Here is a 27,314-nt window from a genome sequence, read left to right as displayed (position 1 = left end):
CATATTGAGGAATGCCACTCAGTCCTGTAAGCAGAAATGCAATGCTTGCCAGTATTTGCATATTGTTGTCGTGTGTCCTCACATTCCTGCAGTACCATTGCTGTTGAATGGCCATGCTAGCAGGTCTGCATAAAAGATTGCAATCACTTTACCTGTGCTTACTTTCTCGTGATTATCCAGATGGTCTTCAATTTCCAAATGTTTCATAAGACATATATTTCTAAATGGGGAATGTTCCCGGAATAGTTTGACAAGTATTACAATGCCCCACTGAAATGAAATCCCCACAACTGTGTGACACATTTTCTAGGTCCACAACTATGCTCACTCACCATGAGATATGCGTAGTTGCTGCAGGTTTAAGGATGAAGGCCTAGTGCATAAATATTGCACACAACCCAATGATGGTATACATATATTTACCAACGTGTACAAGAGTCAAAATGTTGCTATAGCATATTTATTTGAAAAAAAACAACATTGCCAATGTTGTCTTAATTGTTTTATTTTTTTAGTGCTATGTATCTTGAACTTTACACCAAACCTTGCATGGTCTGAGTGACTTATTTGGTAGGTGATATTAGCAGCCTATTCCAATTAATACCCAATAATATTAAAACACTGTTCTTTCTCTGTCAATTGATGAATACATTCAATGTCATTCATATACCACCAGATAATGCCTGAGCGTGTTGTTCTAATGTAATTAAAGCAGGTGCTTGGGACATAAATGGGGGGTCCCTAGGCCCTATCAATACTGTACTATTGTCTTTTACCTGTAACCTGATGTTCAAAGCGCATATATACCCCCGGGTCAAGAGCGCTATATAAATAAATAAACAAACAAACAAACAAACAAAAAAATAAGTGTAAGGTTCTTAGGCGACTCATCATTTTGGAGCCTTTGCGTCTGCTGATCAGAGTCTTTGGATTGTTTCCCCTTTCTTTACTAGAGCACCGGCTTCCTTGACTAGTGGCTCATATTAAGTCTGAATATATCATCACTTGACATCATGCTTCCCATATCTGCTCTGTGCTCTTTACAATCCGAAGACTGACATCGTAGATTTGATGAATGAAATATACATGTTTTGCATATTTAATTTATAACCCATTCCTAACCCAAATTCCAAAGTAATTAATTTAGTAACAGTTCTTGTCCATTGAGAATTAATAGTGCAATCAGTCACATCATTTGCATACAAGATCTGGTGGGCTTTTTTAAGGGAATTGGGACCACCCGTAATGGTACATAGTGGGCTGGAGCTATATATTTTTTTTACCTATCTGTTTTTATTGTTAATGTTAATGTTAATGTTAATGTTAATGTTAATGTTAAAGGACATTTGTACCGCGCACTATCACCACCGGAGTGGTCCCCTGGCACTCTGGAGGCTCTGAAAGAGGGAGGGAGAGGTGGGTTAGTGGGTGGAGGCTGGAAAAGTGCAAGATTGCAGTGATGTGCTGTTGGCAGCCTCAGCCCGGTGGTTCCTTCGGCTGGGCCTGGGGTGTATGCGGCCGGTAGTCGTCGTGTGCTGATGTGCGAGTCTATGTGTGTTTTTGTTTTGTTGTTGAAGTGTAGTGAAGTTCGTGCGGTTTGTTGTGCTGGAGGTTTGTGGTTGTGTTTGGTGTGGAGTTTGAGAGGTGTATGCAGAGAAGGAAATTGTTAGTGGTATTGGCTAGTTGGTATCTCTACCCTGGATTGACCAGTTGGATTCGTGTAATCATATACGACTGGGTGCTTGCGCACCTTGTGTCTCAGAAGGTACGTGGCCGTTTGCATTCGAGGCCCCTTGAGCATTTAGCTGTCCCCTCCGTCAGCTCCCTCAGTAACTTTGCATGGTCCTCACCCCCACCCACATGACCAGCGCACCTGCAAGTGTAAATACTTCAGATTGTGTGGTGATTGGTGGTATCTCGTCCGTTCCACAGCCCCGTGGTACCTAGTTGTAGCTGTACGGGCGGTGGGGGATGGTAGGGATTGGCTGGGGTTGTTGCCTCCGTCTCCCTGTGTTCAGCGTCAGCCCTACTAGTGCTCAGAGTACTTCTGTCGGTTCTAGGGGCTTGTAAATGTCCTTTCCTGTTGAGTCATTTGTCTTACTGTTGTTTCGGTTTTTGTGCTGAAGTGTTGATGAAATGTTATATAACTATATGATTTTATTAATTTATTGGATTTTCTTTTGTATTGCTAATTGTGAAAAGCCTAATTTTGTAGGCTAAAACACATTAAAATAATAAAAATGTGCTGTGAAGGGCAGTCAATGCATACAATTGGGGGCTTTATACTATTGTGGCTGTACACAGACATCAAAAGCAAACGCATTCAGTCCCTTGTGCGCTTACAAAAGCAGCCGCTACAACTGCCCATAAAGTAGTGGAAGCAATGAAGGGCATATTACCCCTCGTATCCAGGAAAGATAAATGGCCTCAATGCACCTCTTGGGTAACAAATATCACATAAATTGCCAAAACATACAATCAAAATACAAATTGCAAAATCTTCCTTATGTGCCTTGGCAATGACAATTATTGTTATCTCTGCCTTGTAATTTACACAGGTTTCATCACAGGGGGTATGGCGCAAAGTAATACTGACATTGGGATACTTAGCATTACATGTTATTAGACAGTCAATTAGTAAACAATGAAAACGATTTTAAAATCAGAGTGCACAAGGGAGATATAGGCTGCTATGACTCTTTTTTTTCTTTTTGGTTTACCTTTCTTTTAAATGTATCCATATTGAGTGTGTTGCAGTTGTCTGCACTGCTCCTAAATAGCCAAGATCATCAGAGAAGCACGCGTTTTACACAACTTTATATCAACATCAATAGGATCTTCACTCTGTCAACTGCCTGGCATTGACAGGTTCATTCCAGCAGCTCAGACTTTTCTGGTGACCTGTTTACAAGCTGGAGATGAGTCATGTACTAAAGACTATCTTGCAGTTCATGCTTGTTGGTCTGAAATAACAGATTATAGATTTTCTGAAAGACAGTTGTTGTAAAATCAGAATCCATGCATTCCAGCACGTTATTGACGTGCACGTCTGTTTTCAATCCATCTGAAAAGCAACACAATTGCTCAATGTCTCTCCCATACATTTTGGTGATAATTATATTTCTCTTGCACTTGCATAGCGTCATCATGCTCTATTAGCGTCATCATGCTCTATTAGCGTCATCATGCTCTATTAGCGTCATCATGCTCTATTAGCGTCATCATGCTCTATTTGAATTAGCTTAGCCAAAATGTTGTCTTTTGGGCATTTTCACCCTCATTGATAGAAATTGCATACAGTTATTGTGCACCTGACGTCTTAGACAAGCAGAATGGAGGAAGCCAAGCCATTATTGTTCTACATATCGTTTTCAACGGCCTTCCAAATGGGTACAGCAAAACCTATCTATTTAAAAGTGCAGTCCAAAAGTCTAACTCCATAATTTATGAGAGACCAGCTATCCGTTGATTTATTTTTTAAAGAAGTTATGATTTTGTTTTTGATCATCAGATGTATGGTATTTCCTGGAATCTAGCTTAGATTTAAAGTACACAATATCTGATACTTGTGGGAATTTTGGTGATGTGCATTGCAAAAGTGCAACAAGACCATACGTCTGCTTTGAGTGCAGTGTCGCAAAGAGTAATTTATGGGAAATATTGACCTCATTGACATGTTTCTAGCAGAAAGTTTTTCTCTCTCAAATGTGCTACCACAACTGTACTTTTAGGTAATGACTAGAGGGGGGCAGGGACTACAGTAGTCCATGAGGGAAAACGTCCACTTCACCATGAGCATGTGGACCCCTGGCTAGAGCATTTACTACGTGGCCATCACAACAAATGTGGTGGCCTTTCCTTCCTCCAACAGCCACGAGGAGTCCGGGAGTAATCCCAGGTGGCAGCAGGCGTGTGAAGTTTAGCCATCCTTGTGCAAGCCAAATGCGAATGCACACCTGGGAGAAGCTGAAAGAAGTGGACACTAATGGCTCATAGTTTGTGTGTGTGTGTTGTTGCAACAGGCAATAGATCACATCGCGTTTGTGCCTCATGAAATGGCAAAACAATGCACCTCTTCTGGTTTGCATGCTCTTTAACTTGTTGTCACATGCTTTATCAGCATTTCCATGCTGTCAAATAAGTGGTTACTATGGTTAAGAAGATCAGAACCCATTTCAGTTGACACATCATACAAAAATAACCTGCACCAAATTCAAGTGGGGCACAAGGTGCCACTGCACATCTCTTGGAATATACCCATAGGATCAATAGACACAATCCCTGTAGAAATACAGTTTGGAAGTGTCATTAAAACAAAAGATGGCAACACTAGCATTCAAGTTGCAATCTCTTGACCAAGATTAAGACTGTACTCAGTTAGTGAAGATACCACCTGTTAAACAAAAGTTAGTTGAGCTGTGTGGTGCAAAGCTGTTCAACCATTCAGAGAGAGGAATCTGGCCTGGCATAATTTGTTAAGCCTTATGACTCTTATTGTGTCACTTCTACAAGGCTAATTAGCAAATATTGGAGCCCACAGGTTCATTTTTCAAATCTAATCTCTTCCAAATTTTCCTGCAGTTTCCGGATCTGCATGTTGAAGTCCCCCATGATGATTACCAATGGAGGGATCTCAGGGTAAATTTTGTTAATTTGGGCTTTGCATTTAATAATGGAGGCATTTTGGAAATTTTATTATCATGTGAATCAAAACCATAGTTTATAATAATTGCAGCCAATACTATATGAAATATCCTGATCACACAAAGGATATTGGGAAGATCTACCTCAATCTTGCTAAAACGTAGCATGAATTCAATAGAGGATTGAGCAACATAGCCTCCAGAGTGCCTCTGTCTATCATTTCTAGTGGATCATTTTTCAAAGATAAAAAGTCCAGGGACCACACATAACATAAAACCTTTCATCGCAGAACCATTCAAGCAAAGGTTTCACAACCAAGGAAATTGACTAAACGTCGCTCATTGCCATCTAAAGAAGAACATTTAGCAAACCAGTTAGAAGTGTAAAATATCTGCTCCCTTGAACTGTTTTTCATGCCGCCAACACATCTTTCTAGGAGCTTATCACCATAACAACTGTAATATAGAGATGTCCCAAGAGTTGCACCTAAAAGATAATGTGGAGCATAGCTTCAAGGAACAACTTTGGTGGGACTAGAACATTAAAGCACAATCAATATTTGAAAATGTGTCATTAGGTCCCGCCCACTATTGGCCATTTTGTTTTTGATGCTCTGTAAGAATTGCCCCTGAAGCGATTTATTTGACCAAAAAAAGACTTTCTGTTAATCAAGGACTTGGCTTATTCAGAATATTCGAACTGTAAAAGTACTACCTCCACTAATACAATACACTGTCAAGGTCTGGGGCAGAAATATTGCTTGGAGTTAAGAAAGGATTCAGATGACAGCGAAGACTGTGGACTATGCACCCCCACACATATAGATTCTACTAGGTTCGTCACTGCCAATTCATCATTCAGTGTCCCATTTGAACCACAACTGGAGGACCTTTGTCAGTAGGCTATAGAATATTTTATGCATGCCAATTGCCAACATTTGAATTCAACTGTCAATCTCAATAGTGATTGTTTAAGAGTGATACTACTTTCCACCAAACATCTGCAATAGAACAAACAACTTAGAAAAAATGTACTTCTTTAGATCCCCATTATCATTAGCCTCAGACAGCACTAACTCATCAGTGTCCTTAAGATGCCATTAGGCGTCACAAGCAGTGTCCTTTTAAGTCCAAAACACTGTCTTTTCTGCCCTCTGTTTTGCCACATTGGGGTGAATGCAAATCTCCTCCATCAATGATGTAAATGTTTCATGCATTAAATGAAGTTGTTCTTCCAGTCCAATTAATCCCTCCTTCAACAATGAACCTGGGCACATTTGTGTAATTTAGGTGCTTATGTGATTTTAAGATAATAACACTTGAATAGGTGTGCCTGGACCCTATTTGTACACTTAACATCGATGGCACAAAGATGATCTTTGACTTAATTCAAACAAGCATGATTTTATTTTTATGAAGGATGATCAACATTGCCCTGGGTATAGGTTGCCATACAGATTTAGGACTAGTTGTTTGTCTGTAGTCATTGTATGGATGATGCCTTCATTGCTTTTTGCTACTAGAGACTCATCCTATCCTAGAGCCTATTTGGAAGTAATTGGAAAATGTTATGGGACTTGTCATAGTCTTGAAGTTGGTATATACATGTACTGTTAACGATCTTGGAGTTATTGATATTTGATGAGACATCTGACATTTTTCTATAAGGAATTTGATTAATATGCAAATCATTCAATCATTTGCTTAGAAGCTTTCATCTATGACCTTATAATATGGAGATAGGATTGGCTGATAGAAGAAGCAAAGTAAGCTTGCAGAGTGGCAAACAATATCAACAGTGTGGGAAAGAGGGCTGAACAATTCATTAGTAAAGAAGTTGAGACCAACTGGCAGCAAGGCTATAGTGTTTGGGAATTTACAATATGCTTGTTTACTTACTTCTGAGTTTTATCAACTCATATGAAATATCTCTGTTCTCTGAAAATTAACTATATTTAGTGGGCCAAATTGAGAGTTTCTCTCCATGATATGACTGGGGTAGGGTAGGGATGGATGGCATACCATGTTTCGGTGGCTTAGTCTATACCACTTTCAAGGAGAATACTTCAGCAATATTGGGCTACTGGACATTGATTCTTTCAGCAATTTCTGGAGGTTAGGATGATCCATTATTGCCTGCAAATGGAGAGTCAAAGGTTACTTGCCAGGACTGCTAAGGAGGACAATCATTGGCATGTTCCTGTTGTTGTGTGGGACTGTCACTACAGCTGCCTTGCTGTACTGGGGAATCTTAGCTGACATGTATCGGACAAACTTCATCTGCATGACACAATGACCTCTGATGCTGCAGGCTCAGTGCACAAAACAAAGAGTTTTGAATGGAATACTACATTTGATAGGGAGTTATGGGAAGGTACAGATTTCCGGAATTATGTGTTGCAATTTTTCCAGACTCTCTACACATGATTCATCAGGTATTCAATGAGGCCTATGCCGAGGAATTTGGAATGCACCAAACTTGAAAATACCAGTGTGATAAATATTAAAGATCTGTGAGAGAATAACAATGATCACATGATGTGTTTGATCAATCTTAACTGGAAGAAGGAAGATGGAATTTCTAACCAGTGCATGTATTTGTGTTATTATGGTAATGGAGTTGTCCTCGAGAATATTGTGGTCTCCATACATTGGCTAAGAGGTGTCTTCTCTCTCGTCTGCCATATATTGTTATGAGGTTAAATGTTTTAGTAGGGAAGATATTAATTTCATTTTTTGGATGTTGAGCTTTAACCAGCTGTTGATCAGTCAGGAGTCTATATGTGATAAACATCTGGTAATACATGGTTGGAGTTTCAATTATTCGGAGGGATGTATGTGCGTACACCGACACTAACCCATGAAAGTCTTCCTTCTGTGAAACAGACATGGTATCAAGAGAGATGAAGCAGACAATGAAAATGCAATTTCAATAACTTTATTAATGATTAGGATGGTGTAACGCTTAACTAACTCAATGCTGTGGCGGGATTTCCCTGCCTAAAGAAATTGAAAAGAATGGTGTAACGCTTAACTAACCCTATGCTCTTGGCGGCGATTTCCCTGCGTACAGAAATCGAAAGGAATCCTATGTCAGACAGTCCAAAAGCAAAAATCTATCTTTGTCAAAAACCTATTCTGTCCTCACAACTACAACACACACTGGGGGAATGCTCTCAATCAAAGTCAGTGCTCCAAAGAAAATGTTAAACAAATGTGACTTCAAGTTTCCATAAAGTTCTCTGGTTCAAGTTCCACACAATTTCAATATAATCTCTTCTTCGCAAGGATTGCACACAATTTGAAGTTACGTTCTCCGGCTACACAGATATCACAGTTCACATCAAAAACAAAGATGTTGGGGTCTCCCTTTCCCAAGTTCAAAATTGCAACAAAATGTTCACACATCACTGCAGTCTTCAGACTCCCTTACCCAAGACAAATGTTCTCCAGTGCAAACTCTTAGGGATCCCTTCTCATACGGGTCACTATCACAACAGTTGAAAACTTCCAACTTGACAGGCTCATTGATTCACAAGCTCATGAGAGAACATAGGGTCCACCTTACCCTCCCTTGGTTAAATTCACCAAGAGTCCCTTAAGTTTGCACATCTACCCACTTGACAAACCGTTTTAGTAGCTTCTAGTCTTGGTGCTGTTATCGGACCACACAGTCCACCCATCACAGGTCATGCAGCCATGAGTTCCATCCCGAGCTGATGTTCAATGGTTGAACAGTTCAAATCACTGTTGAGGTGCCTAATTGGGAAAATTAAATATATGCAATTTCTGTTGGTTTCAGGACCAGACAGCCCCTCTTGCCCGACGTCAATAAAGGATGTATTGGTTTCATGTTGCAGGCTCAACATACCGTTTTTATAAGCAATTCTCTCTTTTTTTGTTCAATACAATGTTCTATTCAGTTTGGTATTCAATACATGTCCAATTGGCCATTGGCCATTATTACTCACTAGGAGCTCGTTGGCAGCTTCCCGTTATTGAAGCTTCCCTCTGAAACACACAGAAACCTTGTAACGGTTACTGCGCTGGTTTCCGCAGCTTCCCTTCTCTCTGGAAGCAGGGACATCCACCGCTGAGAACTCCACTCGCTCGCTGCACAACTTCTCTCTCTCCACACAGCTTCTCCTTCTCCAACCTGAACCTCTAACGCTGGTGCTCATATGTGGACCGTGGCTTCAGGTTTCCACATCTCCCAGCAGCTCCTGCTGCTGTTACAATACTTTGAAGGATCCCGGGCACAATGGAATAACTCTGTGTCTTTCAAGATTTGGTCAATACAACTAGGATCAACTCTCGCAACCTGTTCCGGTTTACAGAGGACATAAGAACAATATCTGATGTTGGCACTTTTCAAATTCCCTATGTAACCTTAACATTTTTTTGATGAGCACACTTGACTCGGTGGACTGACACTTGCTCTAGAAGACATTGAGGGTAAGAGATTGGTCCTAGATGATTCTGCTTGTGGCACAGAATTACCATATGTTCATTGCTCCAACCACCTAAGGCCCTTTATTCATCTTTGCTCATTTGTGCATCTATCTTCCTCAAACCCTTGTGGCAATTCAACATAGGATGGGTCCGTACCTGCCTGAACCTGTAATATTTGAGGGACATTTTCTGAAATGCAGTTATGGCATGGCTTACATTAAGTATTGATCATGCAACACAAGATGTTTAATCAATATGTGGAATTACTTTGAAAGTCACTGCTTGACACACAACCATGATCTTTAAGAAGGAAAAATCTGCTTTGGGGATACAGCAAGGCACCATTTACAGTAATGTGCCTTAACTGCAATGATAATAAAAAATAATTCAATTTTAAGGAGATCCACAATGAATGATTTAGCGGCAGGGATAAAGTTGAAGGTACACGCGGGTGGACAGAGTCCACCTACTTTTTTCAGAGGGTGAACTCAGTACCCCCCTGCTAAAATAACAAACATTGAACGTCTTCCTTGAATGTATTAATTAAAGACAACATCCGGGATCAAACCGCAGTCATTAGGTTTGCAGGCCGGACACTTCACCACTGCACTATATAACTTGATGAAAAATGAATTAACAAAACAACTAAAAATAACAACTAAAAATAACAAACAACTAAAGGTGAAATGCCACGTTTCCGTACTGCATGTTCCAGGGAAAACATTTGTATTGGTACTTGGAGTTCAAAATATGCACATCTTTTAACGTTTTCAAAAACACTATTAGAAGAAAATATGCTCTCTTGGTACTGTGTGTGTGTGTTGATTTTATGAAAGTCAAATGCCATTCGTCCTGTGCAATTTAGGTGGTTATACAAAGCCAATTTAATGAAATATGCGTATTTCACCTTGGTATGCTAATTTCTGGTAACGTCACATCCCATTGCATTTGTTGATGAGTCCCCACACTTTTATTTTTAGGACTTGACCCATTTTTAGCAGCAAATACACCCATCAATGAAGTAAATGGATTTTACTGTAGGAGAACCTGGAGAAAGCTGTCTGTGAAATCACAGCTAATCCTCTAGTCCCTCCCATTCTGCCATTTTGTAGGAAGGGAGAGGGCTTGCTGCAATGTGGAGGAATATCCTATTATTTGTAACTAAAAAATGCATCAGTAGATTTCGGAATGGTGTACTATCTCCTTTTAGGTGCACTGCTGTTATGGTACAGAAATGCACAATAGTATTCTATTCTGTCTTAAGTCTCCTCTTGTGATCATGGTGGACCTTACAGAACTCATATGGGCATCAGGTAAGGATATCTCTCATCGCTGGAGCCTGTCTGGCATGTAAACTGTAGATTAGGGAGGGACATGCTGTCAGGTGTTGAATTACCATTGAGGTGAGAGCATTCCTTTAGATGTAGCCGACAGAGATTATAAATAGGGTGTTTATACTTTTGAGGAGGTTGGCTCCATCCTTTACCATAGCAAGAGGTCAGGTCCATTGGGTGCACTCTGCATGCGCGCCTTAGACCATACATAAGGATGCGAAACACCCAAGTTGTCACTCAAAAAAAGGAAAGAAGGATCGCACAGATCACATGCCTTGAAACCCTTGTGTATAGGCGCGCTATAAATAAAATATCATATCATATCATGTGGAGTGTGGTTAGAGACTGTACCACCCATGGGGAAGTGTTTCCCAAAAGTGCACCTCTGCTAACAGCGGCATTGCAGTTCATGTTGCGCTATTAGTCTAGGTGCAGATGCACCATATGCACATTTTGATAAAGCAACAGTTGCATCCACCATAGTGTTGAGTTGTGCAGCAGGATCATGAGGAGCACAGCGGCTGCGATGGAAAATAAGCTATATAGCCCCAGTGTTCACTTGATGCAGTCTCTAGCTCAGTGAGTGGTGTACATCAGGGATATCAGTAATATGGCCCAGCAATGTTCATATTATTTTCAAAATTCCTTGTGGATATTACAATGTTTGGACAAGTGAAGGAACAGACAACTACCGTGAACCTCCACATTCCATTTAATTTTGATGAGATTTGGCCCAGATATATCGAATCTTTAAAGGCACTAGATGTTTAGTATAGAGCATATGCATGATTTGTTTTCTTTCCAAAGACTGTCTCTCCAGCACTTGTGTTAACAATTCAACTGAAAGCAAGCCATGACAAATGTCAATTTCCCTCACCCATGGGTGTACATTTAGGGGGGTGGGGTGTTTGTCCCCCCCAACTTTCATGGCACACCATTTTGTCCCCATTCATTTGGCGCAGGAACCTTTTCTTCAGATGTCATACCCCCCCCAACATTTTCATTAAATTTACTCCACTGCCTACACCAAGTACAATTGTAATGCATGGTGTTCACGCAGAATGCCATCTGAGCGGTATGCAAAATGTCTTGCAAAGGCGGCTCCTTCAAAAGGCACATACTGGTGAATACAGTCTTTTAAAAGGAAAGACAGCATATGTTAATTACACCTATGGATTATTTAGTTTATATGTTGCTTGTATAACTGACGTTTTAATTGGTGAAAGGAATTGCTCGCCATTTGCTGCAAGCTTCAAAAGCTATTGGGTTTGTTGGCCGAGAAAGACCAAACGTTTGATAACGATATACATCAACTAATGTTTCATATGGGAAATATAGCTCCAAATAAATCTTGCTTATAGCAGGTCTGCAAATTATACTGCAGAGATCCGTTCTTATATATCTCTCTTATCTCCATCTTCTGCTCATGCAAATTTCAGTGGTCGAAAGTGGGTGGGAGCAGTTGAGAGCGGAGATTCTCTCCTTTTTATTTTTAGTTGTACTGTTCGTATACCTTTATTTTAAAAAGAAAACATTCTTGAATCGTTTAGTTTTAAAATGAAAGTGTAGGAAGAAGTTGAAACTTGGACTTCAGTCCACTGCACTGAACATTACCACTACTTCTTTTCATACACTTCGACCACTGGCAAATTCCCCTCTAAAATCCCTCTGCAACAATGGTTAGTCAATTCAGATTTTTAGTGTGACATATTTCAACACTAAACAGCATTGGTTATGTGGAATTTTCAGAGCAGGCTGTGTGCTTGAAATATTAGCTCAAATGAATTCTTCAGTGACTTCTTAAGTGCTGCTACACAGATGTGTGTTTTTATATATTGAGACATGTATCGTACAAAAGTCAACTGCATAATTTATATCAAAGTTAGCTGTCAGCTCCAAATGTAGGCCATCATACAGGGATGTGTTATCCTATGATTTTTTGTATAGATCTTGGGGTTTAGATGTTGAATTGTTTAATAGTAATCAAATTAAAAATGTTCCTTTAGCTTTCAAATTAGTACCACAAAGAATCATAGACATGACATTTCCTCCATCGGAAGGATGAAATTTTCCACACAAATCAAAATGATTGTAATCATTGGTCCAAAGATTTGATTTCTGCTAGGCATATACGGTTTATTATTAAATTCAATGTTTGCAGCTACTGTTTTTCAGCATCCATCTGAAAGGTATGCATTGACTCGTATCGCAAGTAAGGTTCTTAATGTATTCAGGAAATTAAAGCTGGTTTGACCACAACAATGATTTTGAGTTTTTTGATGGGCAAAGTAAACAATGACTCTCTATTCGCTCAACACTCTCCAGTTTTTCGCAACCAAACATAGGATCAACATAAAGCTAATTTCTAACTATATATTGACAACATATCATGTAATTAACATTTAAAGTGTCCTGTGTCAAATAGTTTGATTACCATCAAGATCTGACAGGTTTTGGATTGAGATGTGTCGGGTATACTTTGTGAGCCCTAAAGACACGGGACCACCTAATGTTATTCTTATCCTAGGATTGTAAACTGCAATCAAAAACCAGGCTTAGTTTTATGCTAGGTGTTATTTGTTCTACCTTATCTGCATCGCATTGGTGGTTCAATATAATGATTCAGAGTAGGCTCACCAGGATATCTGAAACACTATGTATTTATAACACGGGGAAACAGGCTACAATTACCTTTACCTTGTCCAGGGCCTCATGGATAGAAAACTCAGATTTTGACACAGCGCTAGATGTAGAACAGTCCTACCAAGCACCGGTCTCTACACATTGCAACAAAAACATATCACCAATAAGCAGCCATGCACATTCTTAGTTGTTTCATAGGATACTTTATAGTGTATGCATATCAGAAGAATGCACACAGAAATACATGTAATATGCATTCGTTATAACAATGAAAGTGAGATGAAAACAGGGAAGTAATTATTTATTTTTGCCTCTCACGCCACAAGTTCCTCTGTCTGCCTAGTGAGAACACTGCGGCTCTCTCCTATTCTAATCTTGGCAGAGCACAAACATTTCTATATCTTTCTACTTATGAACCATGAGATAGCCACTGCTCTTGGCAGCTTATTTCTTTTGGAGACAGCTAACTTAGCACAAGTATCCCTGACGCCTACTTTACTCTTTTTGAAAGATCAGTGTAATTGTTTGGCAGTCACACAAATACGACCCTCACTTAGTACTGGATGCTCGCCTAGAAATGTCTGAAGAATTTGCCAAACCAGGCTCTGTGTGCCACAGGTCACAGCTTGGCTGTCTCGCCCACGGTGCACCCTCCTTCTTTATTTCTGCAGGAATGGTCTCTGTCACGGGCAAATTCGTCTGCGTCTCCTGTCTCTATCCCGTCAGGCAAGGAAGAAGGAGTACACCATGGAGACGCCCTGGGACATCATAGTAATCTCCAACTTGTGTTTATTCTTGAAATAGTCTAGGAAGTCTCTCAACATCATCTCCTTGCCACTGGCCTGCATGCCTCGAACTTTGAAGCAATCCCACAAGCTCCATTTGGTCTCACAATACTTGTTTTTTGGTGCAGATATGGGTTTGGGAAAAAAGGCAAAAAAGGGCAGCGCAAGGTTCATGAACTCATTCTTGAATGACTCGATCTTCTTGTGCCTCTGCACAATTTTGTGAAGCTCAAGGCAGACCTGCTCCATTACAAATGCTCTGGTAGTGGCATTAGCTGGGATGAACTTTCTGGAAATCAGCTTACTCTAATGCCGATTTGCTGCAGGAATATCATCGTTTTCAGCCTGAAGGTTAGAGGTGGCAACAATAAAATCCATGTGGAAGTAAAATCCATGTGGAAGTTGGAGTCATCATGTATTGGAAACATTTTGAATGGAGCCACTTTGTCCGGCTTTGGGAGTGCGTTTTTCAGCTCTGCCAATTGACTAGCATGAACAGATGCATGGGCATTCTGGAGCTCCTGGTCAGAGACGTGGGTTGTGACACCAGATCTTGGAATGAAATCAGGCACACACATTGATTTTAGGATATCTGCTATCGTGACCTGTTGGGGGGTCCAGTAATATTGTGGGTCTGTGCAAAAACGTTAGTAGCTGCCATGATATAGTCCAAGTGCCTTGTCGTGTGTGCATCACATTTTAAGGTGTGCCGGCATCGCTTTGGGCTGGACCAAAAGGAGGCACCCGATGTGATGAGCTGTTATGGTGGGAAGTTGTGCAGCAGCTGCCGCATGTTGCTATGCCCTTGGTTACAGGCCTAGGCAGTACAATCCTGCCAAGAGTTGGGGCAGTCCGACACTAGGCTCTTGTAGACTGCTTCAACCACCTATAATGGCTGCAAACCTGACAGTTTAAGAGTCTGATTCATGAACTTGGGATTCGTTAGATACACCAGGTTGTTTAAAGACATCTTCAAATTTATCTCAGGCCCACTGTAGCATGTGCTTGTTTGCATTTGGAATGTTCTTGAGCGAGCAGATAGGAATGGATGTCTCAGGCGGGTCTTGGCTTGAACTGTAGGATTCTGCCAGGAAGGGGATGACTACCTGCAGGTTGCTCTTGGTCCTCAGTGTTCAAGACTCCAGGAGTGGCTTTCAGTAATAGATGCAGCACCAGTCCATGTACATCCTGACATCAATGTTGTCAAGTGTGTTTGTAACACCATCAAGACTCTCAAAGAAATCATCATCGTACACCTTCTCGGTCTCTGGCCTAACGTGGTTCTGGTGTCCAGTGATGTGTATTGAGGGATTCATCTGTTTAACAGCTGCTGCAGCAATCTCAGATTTAATTTTCATAACATCCGAGGGCTTGAAAAGAAACTGTCAGTTGAGGTTAGACTTCTCAATGGTATCCATGTCAGTGACTGTAATCTCATCGCCTTCAGCAGCAGCCAGACCAATCATGGCAAAGTTCTTCAGAAGCTCACAGCCAATGGCACCAGAACCAAAAAGAAAGTATTTCTGTTTGCCCAGTTTCTCCTGCATGTGCGAGATGAAAACTGAAATTTGTAAATCATAGTGTAAGTTCTTTGGACAGCACTTCTCCTCAGTTAACAGTGTTTCCTTGTCTGTCTCTGGTAAGCCCTCCATGGCATCGAAGTAGAGCCACTACATGATAGGCATGTACCTCCCAGAGGATGCCTAAATGGCCTCCTGGGCAGCCAAGCTTCCAAGAAGTGCATTGACTGGTGCCAAGTCACCAGATTGCTGGAAGACAGCTCTTTTAAAAGATATTCTGCCAGCTACTCCTGCTTGACTGAATCAGGTGCCTTTTCGTATATTGCATGGGAACACTCCAACACTTCCGCAGCATCAGCCTCATTGCGTAGCTTAGGCAGATGTTTGTGTTTCTTCTGGAAGTCATGAAGGCCCTGGACGCTGATGTGTAGCTGGGCTGGTTGGCTAAATTTGGAAAAGTTTGTGATTAAGAACGCTGGCTCACTCACAGAGTCTTTCAGGGATTTGAAGATGATTTTTTTGGGCATCTTCACTCGGCTGACCATGCCACCTCAGATGTAATCTGAGAAATTAGTTTTATCATAGATGCTGAAAGTGTAAGGCCCCAGGACTTTGATCTCCACAGGGTCACAGAGGTTCAGCTCATGCATTCCTTGGATCGCTGTAAAGGTCACCATAGCTCCACTCTTGAACCTATGGTGGTACTCATCAAGGCAGGTAGCCCCCCCCCCAGCACCATCCTTTGTTATCATGGAAATCATGGCACTTAATGGCTATTCCCCTTTGACATCCATCACCACCATCTCTCCTCCAAAGTCACAGAACAGCTGGCCAAATAAGTCTTTTGTGTTAGCTGGAATAAACTTGATGCACTTGTCATGCGAGAATTTGCCCACCCAAAGTTGCTCATCTATGGACGAGTTGGTGAGAAATGCATCTTGGAATTTGATGAGGAAGTCTTCAGTCAGTGGCCCAGTATAAGCAGTCTTTTGTCAAATAGTTTCATTACCATGAGGATCTGACAGGTTTTGGATAGAGATGTTGTCCAAAGCCGCTGCTGCTGCAGCTTCACTAAAACACTGAATCAAAACATGATGGCTCTGCAGCATCAGCATGCTTTATATAAAAGATGAGACTAGAAGGGCTGAAACCTGGCTCGGCTACGACTATTCAGGTGACAGATAACTTCAAACATTTTGTGGGGCAGACTGTCCAAGATATGCAAAGCAGGTGGAGTATACATTTGGTGAGGCATTGATAAGGACTTGAATACATTTAACCTGATAGTCATAGTTTATTTCCCGTTTACAGTAGACAATTCATAAACTAAATTGACCTTTTTTTATATTTGGGTCTTTTTTTTAATCAAAGGCCAGGCATTCCTTGGATCACTGTAAAGGTCACAATATCTCCACTCTTGAACCTGTGGCGGTCCTCATCAAGGCAGGTAACGCCCCCAGCACCATCCTTTGTTATGATGGAAATCATGGCACTGAATTGCTATTCCCCATTGACATCCATCACCACCATCTCTTTTCCAAAGTAACAGAACAGCTGGCCAAATAAGCCTTTTGTGTCATTACCAACTTAGTGGCATTTAATTGGTGGTATTTTGTTGGTGCTATGGTGTAGAAACTCAGCTTAGACTTACCAGATCACCTGAAGACTGTAATTTGGGAAATCATGATTTGCTCTAGTTCACATTGTTTTTGTGAATCTGGCTTTTTACCGTCAGTGGTTGTACACATGCCTCCTAAGCTTTGTACCTGTCTATATGCCATTGCAAGTAACAAGAGCACACAATAGAGAGAAAGCTGATCTAATTCTTTTCAGGTAATTTATTAACAATAAGGGTATGTGAGTAATAAAAAAAACAAGATGTTCATTTTAATGAGTTTATCATGATTTTATTTTCTGTAACACAGAAATGAAAGCACACATCACTATTTCATATTTTCTCTTTTTCACTGATAGAAGACTCCACACTTCAGGCCAAAATAGAGCTGTGGGCACACTTCACAGTAACTGCCTGCCCCATAATAAAACTGTTGCTCCAATAATAGATTTCAATAACACTTCTAGCACTGCTGTCCAAAACACTGCTTTCTCATGGCCTTGAAAAGTATTATTCACTTTGGCAGAGCCTGGAACTTTCAGTTTATATATGTGGAGTCTGCCTCTTGGACAAAGCAGAAAACACATACAAATAGCTATCTACATTTCTAATTGTAAAAATCTACAAACACCTTCCAGCTAGAAATGATAGGACTACCACAACATTTAAGAGGAATGTGTACGTTACTTCAGAAAAACATGGTCAGTAAAATTATTTATGGTACCTTAGAAGACACCTTGCTAGCGATTAAAGATGTCTTTGGATAAAGATCAAGCATTTTGAATAAATATAACTCATGTTAAGGTTATGATAGAGTAAAGGTATAGGGGAGCATTAACTATGATTAAGAGTCTACATTGCAGACCTAGTTTGAGAGTCATCTAGATTCATTGTTCATTTATCTTTAAAGGTTTTATCAAAAGTCCCAGAACTTTCTTTTAAACAATATTTTCAATGGGGCTTCATTATAGAGCTGAAAAGACCATAGTTTGCAGATGATAATGTACGTTTAATCTCAAACACCTACACACATTCCTAGACTCCTGACAAGCAGAACTGTCGACTCTGCAATCGCTGGTCAGTCATCCCTTCAGTCTAGACAAAAACTAGCATAATAAAGAACCATCAGAGCTGAATTGCTTCATATCTGGGTTCCATCGTTAATTAATGGTGTTATTCAATTTTACTCTTAATATTCCCTCAGGAAGAAGTCCTCCCTCTTCACTCTTGCAACTCCTATTGTATCTACATATGTGACATGGGTCTAAATTGCCAACTGTCTTTTCCCTCATTATTGATCCAAAAGTATTCCCGTACCCTGGTTCAAAGAAGTGTTAAGATGTGTGTTGTTTTTGCATTCTTTCACGATCTTCAAGCTGTGCAGAATAATTTGTGCATTTTGTATGAGGGTTCATCTTTTGCACATTATGGTTGTAGTTACTATTATTTTTCTTTGTTCTGCACAATGGGCTTGATTCACAAAGTGTTTTTCAATGGGGATATCCCATTGGAAAATGCTTTTTTGAATCAGGCTGAATATCTTTCGCTTGGTTAGGATCTAGACATATGACACGCTTCATAGGATAAGAGCAGGGCAATCTGAAAACAACACTTTGGATGGCAAATAAGGACACTGGAGGTCATTCGGCCACTGTGCAAATGGATAGATGAAATATGAATGTTCGTTCGATGCACAATTATAGTGACTTTGGTTATCATGTGAATAACCAATGATTACCTAACATGCCATTGCAAACATTTACAAAAGAACAACGAGTAAATCGGTACTTCAACTCTTAACCACATATGCTATTTTACTTCCTTGTCTTACCATAGCATTTGTTTTTCATGCATAATGTCTGTTGCATGTAGACAAGGCACAAGTGGAGCACATCCAGCTTGGAGAACAGTTGGCAACGTTTTTCCTATGTTTAAAACAAAGCACACTCTTTCCATCCCACTTCAGACAAAGCTATCTAAAATTGCAAGACAATATGCTGTATACATCTCTTTCTAAGAGTCTGATGAGCTGTGCCCTTTTCTAGAGGTCATGCTGATTTATAAAGGTGAGGTAAGTGGCACATATTTTCTCTCCAACTTGGACAAAATGTAATGGCATCTCAAGAAAATATGCAGATGGATTTTCTTCCAATACAGCAGTTATGCACTGGCCTTTTTTAGATGTCAACCCAGTACTGTCAAGCTTTGCAAAAGCAATGTCTCACAAGTGCTTCCCTGATGTGTTAATGGGGGTAGACCAAAAGTACTCACGTAAGTATTTTATAATGGGGTTATAAAATGCTTATAAAATGGCGGTGAATCATTCCCATGTAGTGCTTTAGGGCAAAGGAGTTTGAAAAGGCTAGTGTAGGGCAGAATGCAAGGGCATGGTAGCTAGAAGGAACTAGGGATGCAATCTATCGCTCTAGGAACTTGTCAGAGGGCGAGTATTATGCACTCATCACTCATCAAGCGCCTAAATCTCCAGTGAGATGAAGTAATGTTCCATGTGCATAGATGCAACCCCGGAATTACTCATTATTGATTGTATAATTAACCTATTTCTCCCCTTGCACACCGCACCTTCGCAGCTTAGTGGAAGCACGGCTTCACCCCACACACCATGCACACAAAAACACTCTTGCACATTACCTCTGCCATAAGATTGAAGCTACTTTTAACAACAGAAATGTGAACTTTAGCTTACCACAAAACTCTTTATTGCCTTAGACTCAATATCCCCTTAGTCCATAGTTTTCCTCAGCTGCGCCCATGCACACTCCATTTAGACATGGTTGTCTTGACCCCCCTCGCGTAACTATAATGGCTGACTTGCACACACACAGAATAGCACCTCCCAATCCTTCCTCAAGTTTCTGGACACCGGTCCTTCCGAAGGCGTTCACCCAAAAGCATGTTGGCACTATAATTATGGTGAAAGACACTATAACAAATGACTAAATTAATGAATCAATCAATCTCCTTCTGCTGAGATGGTGCCATGTCTAATTTGGTGTATTAAAAACCAATTTCTCCAAGGTTTTCCAGAAAGTCAATTGATCCGCCATTCTGTGGATTATCCTTGATAGGGTGACTACTGATAGGGTGCTCTTCATCACTTTGTTAGAGAAATCCAATCCCCATATCTCGTGTTGACATAGTGCGTATTTTCTATACGCCATCCCAGGACCTCAGTGCTCTCCTTGGTTCATACGGGTGATCATTACCTTCATGAGCTCAGATCCACGGCTCTGAAGGAATCAGCGGGTGATGCAGATTGCATTGAAATAAACGCTTTTCTTGACAAATAGCTAGTGGAGCGATCTTAGAGCTAGTTGACTACACCATTTCTCTGCCTATCAGATCAGTAGTTCTCCAATAACATGGCATGTTTTATAGCAGCACAGAAGTATGATTATGTCTTTATGAAGCATCTTTTGGAGAAAAAAAAAAGCCCTTTGGTGAAAGAATAGAAATTTGTTTTATGTTTAAACTTTGGATTAAGCATTAATATTAAGGAAGTCATTTTGATGCAATATTTTCCAAGTGGACTAAATTACCAAAGGCGGATGTGCTACTCCTGATTAGCTTTGAATTGTTTTACACTGCCATGAACATCCATGCTTTAATTTAACATTCTTTAACACAGATTATTATTTTTTTCTTTTAGATATTACATGCTTGCCTCCTAAACATTGACAGTGTTTCATGCTGGGAAGGGCACGTGGACAAATTGCATGCTTTCATTAACCCTTAACAACATTTGGTGGTAAAGAAAGTATTGGTTTCTGATGTTTGGGTAATTCATTTTCCAATCCAAAATACAGGACATGTTTTGGTTTTCCGAGACTTGTGTAAATCAAAAGCTTGTTTTTCAACACATTTTCTATTAAAGCAAGCATAATAGAACGAGCTTTTTTAAACATGCCGAGTTGAAAAATATTTTTTTACAAGCATCTGAACCTTATTTTAACGTGTGTTCAGTGCATCATGGTGTCCTAGTTCGCAGATGGCTCTGCGTATTGAAAAGCCACCATAGCCACATACCCAGTGAACTGCAGTATGTGCAAGAAGGTTGCTGAAGGAAATAGGAGGCTTTTAGAAAAGGCATTACAAAATTGCAGATTGCTAAGTATGAACAGGTTGTAATTTTCTCTGCAAAGTGATTGCCAAATAGAAATCAAAAGGTCAGAAGCAATTCACTCCGTAAAATCAAGATTCACACACTAAGTGATGCTACAGGTGCTTGGCTGTCACTGCAACACAATGATTTTAATTAAATCATAAGACTTCCTGAGGGAGTTGAGAAGTCATGTCCAAGAGATTCTGACATAATGGCTATATATGCATCCCTTGCTCTTAGTCAAGTCATTACATTAGCCTGCCGATTAGATCAGGGGGGGGAGGCAGGGAAAGTGACTGTCGCAGTTCCATTGAGTGTACAATTATGGCACGCTGCAGATGACAGAAACTGCCACGGCTACTATGCTCATTGTCGGTGTAGCATTTTGTCATCTATCAAAAACTGTCAAGACCTAAGCAATTAATTTGCACTCAAAACTGAAAGAAAATAGGACACTGCAAATTCATGGCCTGGACTAATATGAAATGTTATCCTTCTATTTTCAAACCAACTACTTAGGAAACTTATGTTTCCGATTAGAAAGTGAAAATAACCACCATGTTACAATAAGAAACGGTTACATCCATATGTTCTCCATTTAATGAAATACTAGGGCATTCGTGACAAAATGTTTCAACCATTAAGTAGTCGACCAGGTGCACTATGGTGTACAGCCAATGCAATGCATTCATCACTTGCTGATTCTCTGTAATCGATCATTCTGGTTGACACACTTTCTCCTTTCACGAATCCTTTTCACCATTTGGCCGCCACATTGATTTAAACATGATTATTTAGCTTTACTTTATATAAGCATGTGTGTGTGCACCTGTCTGTGTCTCTTCACCCGGATGTTCATGTGTGTGTCTGCGCGTGTTTGTGTATTTCCTTGTTGCAGCTGTGACTTTAAACTCTCACACTGAAGAATTAATAAGGTTTCTTTGGGTGTCTTAGACAGATGGCAATCAACGCAACTGATATAAAGGCGAGGTAGAGTTGTACTAGCCAATCCTGGAGTAAGACATGGCAGTCCCTGTCAGCCATAACAGTAACAGTTTGTCTCCCTTCTGAAATCGCGTGGATTGAATTATTTTAAATGGCAAAAGTAGGCCATCACGTTTGGCTGACACGAGATCCAAATGTTATTCCTCTGACTCTTCCCGAGGTATTACATCATGATAGACGTGTCACGTGTGACAGATTTAGAACATTGAATTTACATCACTGTCTAATTAAACTTTTTTTAAAGGTCTAAAAACATGACTAATGGAAAGATTGCCTGTTTTCTGGGAATCTGTGGAATGTACTTTATTTCCATAAATGTCCGACCTGGACCTGCTCGCAATGATTCTTGCCACTTTGTTTACCAAGATCATGACCAAGTTGGGGAAGATTAATGTACACAGAACTGCACTTGCAAATGCAATATCTGACCACACACAAAAAAGGTGTGTTATGGGTGTGCAGGATGAATGAAAGGCATGTTTAGTAGATCACTTATTTCACAAAGTGATGATCACCAGGAAACAGTCCTCCACTGACAGATTCCCCTTTGTCTGTTTTTTCATATTCCATTCCGGATTCAAGTGAAATTGGAGAAAGCTAATTTCAGAAAGGGGCCATTTTAGCACACATCAAAATATGTAAGCACATCATGAGCATATCATTGATTTTCATGTCCAACCCTGAATTAAGGGTGTAAAAGGAAATCTATCATTGCAAGTGATGGACACTTAAAGGCTCAACACTTGCAAATACAACGTTGCAGGTTGCAAATGAATGTCTACCAAGCAAGAACGTCTTCCCCCAACTTCTGTGGTACAGCAACCACAATTGATATACCAGCGTATATTGAATGATTGATTATGTTGGGTTGAGAGCCACCCATACAGTACTAAAATCTAAGATGGACGCCAATGTTGAGGCTTGACTCTTATTATGTGGATAATTGGCTTGAAAAAGTAATCCCCAGATAGCCAAATTGAAACATTTAAATATAGCATTCACAAACATTATTAAAGGCTGTTATTAAAGACTGTCTTTCCACATAGTGATCTACTCATACTACTTTCTAGTAGAGATTGCGGATGGTTGTACAATCCACATAGCCATTCACATGTGCATCTAAGGCTGGTGCGGGGCAGGCTATCAAAACAATATCATCCACATATGCTAGGGTACAGATTTTCAGCCATCAATGGTAGGTGTAACCGTTGTGATATTATGTTTCTCACTGGCTAAGGAATTGGCATAAAGATTAAGCAAAAGGGGGCTAGTGTGCACTACTGCCTTAGCACCCAGGTTGTTGAAAATGCAGAGTTAAATTGTCCAACTGATTAAAGTGAATTCTGCCAGAGAAAATTTGATGTATCTAAATGAGGATGGCCATTATGGAGCTGCACAACACCACAGAGTTTAGAACAACCAATAATTTAGGTCAGTTAATATAATCAAATAAGCCACTGGTGGTGCTCCTACAGCCCAAGGTACATGTTCCAAGATTTAGCCTGAGGTTTATAATCTTCTCAATAGTTTTCCCCGCCCTTCTGAAATTCAAAGTTTTCTTGCTGAAAGACTTTATGTGTCTTAGACCTGTGCTATAGCCAGTGATAAATCAATCTACCCAACCATTTATCCAAGGAGTCCAGTAGGGAGACGGTATGATAGCATTGGCTGTCCAACCTATTGCCCCCTTCTTAAACATAGGAATAATCATTGCTTACTTTCTGCTCAGCAATGGACACACTGAAGTAATTGCATTACAACTGTGTATGAATACTGGCACCCAAACTATGTGATTATCTTTGAATACATCCAAAGGAATCAGGTCCAAACCAGGAGCTTTCAAACTTTCTGAAACATGAGCAAAGCTATCCATACATGATGGAAAAAGAATCCAGAAACGCTACTCCCCTCGGATAGAATAATGGGAGAGACAAACTGGTCAAGCACCTGAGAGAGTTGAGAGTAATATATAGAGGTAAAATGATGTACCCAGCAGATGGTTGCGAATTATCATAACCCACAGAGGACTGCTCCTTCGGTCTAGAGACAACTTTATAAAAAACAGTCTTGTTCATGCTACTTGTAGTACATTTTAATTTTGCAAGTCTCCCATGGCCAAGCCTTTTTACCTGTAACAATGGCAATCGTATAATGTTGCCTAGGCAGTGCCACAACATTCTTATTCCTGAGGGGTTCCTTTAGAGTTTTTAAGATGATTATTTTAAGATTCCTATAGGCTTTAGTATACAATTTATGCGGGTGATAAAACAAGACAATGCATGCAACACCATGGCCCAAGAGGTTGCCTGACTCTAGGCATGATGTTGTCATAAACATTGGAAATAGCTGCCAGCGAGGGGACACTCATTAGGGAGGTTTCTATATCGTGACAGGTGTCAGAATATTGTTTAATTTCTCATTTTAGTGGCATCCGAGCAGCACCTATTTCAGCCCATTGAAGTCCCAACTAATATTCCCAGTGGAGCCCGAATTGACAGAATAAATGCATTGCAATCACTTTCGCAAGTTTGTCCACAAGTAAATCAATCAAGTGCTGCTAATCTTTGATTCAAACCTGGAGGTACTCTATTATAGAAGTATGTCTACTTGTCCAATAAGTTAGCTGCCTTTCGAATATCAGAGTTACATCTTCCATTAACAGAGCAAAAAACGAATTCAGTAAGGTAATACAGAAAATGTTCACATGAATTGTAACTAGTTGGGTCTTCCAACACTGGTGAGTAAGTGTTGTAAGCCAAATCTTCTTCCTGGGAGAGTGTACTCACCCCAGATCAAAACCTTAATCCAAGGTTAAAATCCTCTCAATGATAATCACGGATGAGACGCACCAGCTCTAGGCAAATAGTATTCATATTTACAAGCAATGTGACAGGGGAACCCAGGTCATGCCATTGATATGGATTGTTAACATTCACAAGATGAATACTGCCATCCCTGGTGCATATAGTTGACACATGTGTCATATGTTATTTAGTATTTGGTTCTAGCTTTATTTAAGCTGCATTTATCTATGTGATACAATTGTTCACATAGTCTTCTTGGCAAAATACCAATAAAATAATGTGTTCCAGGGTCACAGGGTTAACTTTCAACATGTACTTGCCAAATGCAGCTACTGCTATAGGAGTTTCGGGCACATTGCACAAAAATGATGTACTTTGTGTGTTTTCTGATGCAACTGAACCATGTCTTATGGGTGGGAGTGTCTTGTCATCAAGCTTATAAAATGCTGATCTGCAGTTTATCAGCTACTTTGTTTGGAGCTCAGTATTTGGTTAATTTGGAAGATTTCATTTGTGCTGGGCTTTCACTCTGCCCTCCACCTTGGAGTGGCAGACCTGTGTTTTGTGATATAGTCCAGAGGGCGCCACACAATGCCAATGTTTTGTTTTCCTGTTGAGCAGACCTCTGATGCATCAACATTGACATTCTCAATGGCATAATCTTATCTCAGTTAGGTTACTATTTCTTTTTACCCTCACTGTGAGTGCTTCTACCATCTGTGTGACATAGGTCTGTGTTGCCATTGAATAGAGAAGATCGTTGCTTCCACATTGCACTTGGTCGTTTTTAAGCAGTGCCAGCCAGGAGCCATATTGTTTATGAGACCCTGGATTGGGCCTCACAACACCTGGAAGCCAGAACAGCGAGGATCCCTGTGTAGTTGCTGTCAAACTGCTTTGAGACATGATTTGAGCATATTCAACACCGTGTCAACAAGCAGGAAGATCCAGAGTTGCTTTTGGCATTCATGGTTCTTTGAACCACAGTTTCCTTGTTTCGAATCAGTGCCAGCTGAAATGCGTTGTTGCTTTGGCATTAACCAAGAAGAACCATTGCCTCTGCATTGGTCGAATTGCCATTCAGACCTCCATCTTCTTCATCACCATGCCTGTAAATCAATCAAACCTGTTGTTTTCCGAACAGAGACCTCCAAGCCTCCACATCAAATGGACTCTTTTGCGTAGTCTGGTACCACTTCATCACTGTCGAATTATGATGCTGAATCAAACCTGGTAACCGCCTGATATGAACAGGTTGAGTGACATTTAGAACTGCAGCTATCTTCCGTTCAACCCTGGCTTGAGACCCCCTTGCCGTTGCATCACCACAATGTCACAGCCTGCCTCGAACCACTGAACCGCACCAAAAAGCCTTATCGATGCTGTCGTACCACCAAGACACCTGCAAAAGTATTTTTGATTGAGATATGCCCCCCTGGTCCATTATTGGGCCCCAGAGATGGGATAGGTTCCTGTAATCCCTTCTGCAACCTCAAGTATATATCCTTTTTGAACATTATAGTCTTTAATTGCATGTTCACCCTCTGTCTCCTTACCCAGAGTGCTGCATCTGCTATCTTTGCAGGTTCGTTGGTTCTTTGTACAGGGGTGGGTTATTGAAGGGGTTTCTAGTTAGTTAATACTGTACATGGTGTGGTTCCTTAAAACACATATATTTACGGAGGCTTGATTGGACACTCCTTTATTTTGGACTGTTATACTTCACTGTTAGACTAGACTAGGCTAGACCTATAAGCAATCACTTTGGTGAAGGCCTTATGGTACCTACCTGCAGGGCTAACCTCAAGGTCAATGCTACACCTATGTACAAAATCAGAGAGACCAAACACTGATGGACTAGGAAATCAGGTAACAAGAGCGTGTGTCATCCCTTCTGGTTTTGGGCTTCACCTAGGGGCCACTTTGGATTGGTGACATCACTTTCAGTAGCCATCTTGTATTAGTGACATCACTTCCTGTGTCCATCTTGGATCAGTGATATCACATCCTGCGGCCATCTTGGATCAACCATATTTCCAGCTGAAGGCCACAAGATGCTCCTCTAGGAACACCAGTCAGGAAAAAATGGCCTTATCCCAGCAACACCAGGGATAAAATCAGGGACACCAACCACTGATGGAATAGACTATCAGGTGACAAAAATATGTGTCATCCCTTCTGAACTTCCTAGGAATAATCCATGTTTTAGATTGTAATACTTTGGCTGGGTTTTATTAAATCTCGACATGATGATAGAAATACACATTTCCACAGATTTACTGCACCATCTATTTCACCCCTAAAATGCATTCTGCAGATTCTCATTTAATGACGGGTGCTAAAATAAGAAGTTTTACCACATCTCACTCATTATTCTAACTCTCCTTTAA

General features: G+C 40.5%; 1 protein-coding gene and 1 pseudogene across 2 annotated transcripts in view; one reads left to right on the top strand and one right to left on the bottom strand.

Annotated features, from left to right (window-relative positions):
- The window catches only part of CSMD1 (CUB and Sushi multiple domains 1), a 5,442,057-nt gene that overhangs the window by 205,926 nt on the left and 5,208,817 nt on the right, over positions 1 to 27,314 (top strand). The window lies entirely within an intron of this gene.
- LOC138453815 (ubiquitin-like modifier-activating enzyme 1 pseudogene) overlaps positions 13,795 to 27,314 on the bottom strand; it is a 73,790-nt pseudogene continuing 60,270 nt past the window's right edge.

Source organism: Ambystoma mexicanum, chromosome 4p, assembly GCF_040938575.1.
Source record: "Ambystoma mexicanum isolate Mex_15411 chromosome 4p, UKY_AmexF1_1, whole genome shotgun sequence".
Classification (NCBI taxonomy): domain Eukaryota; kingdom Metazoa; phylum Chordata; class Amphibia; order Caudata; family Ambystomatidae; genus Ambystoma; species Ambystoma mexicanum.
Note: the sequence above shows the minus strand (reverse complement) of the source record. Positions and strands in the feature narration are given on the sequence as shown.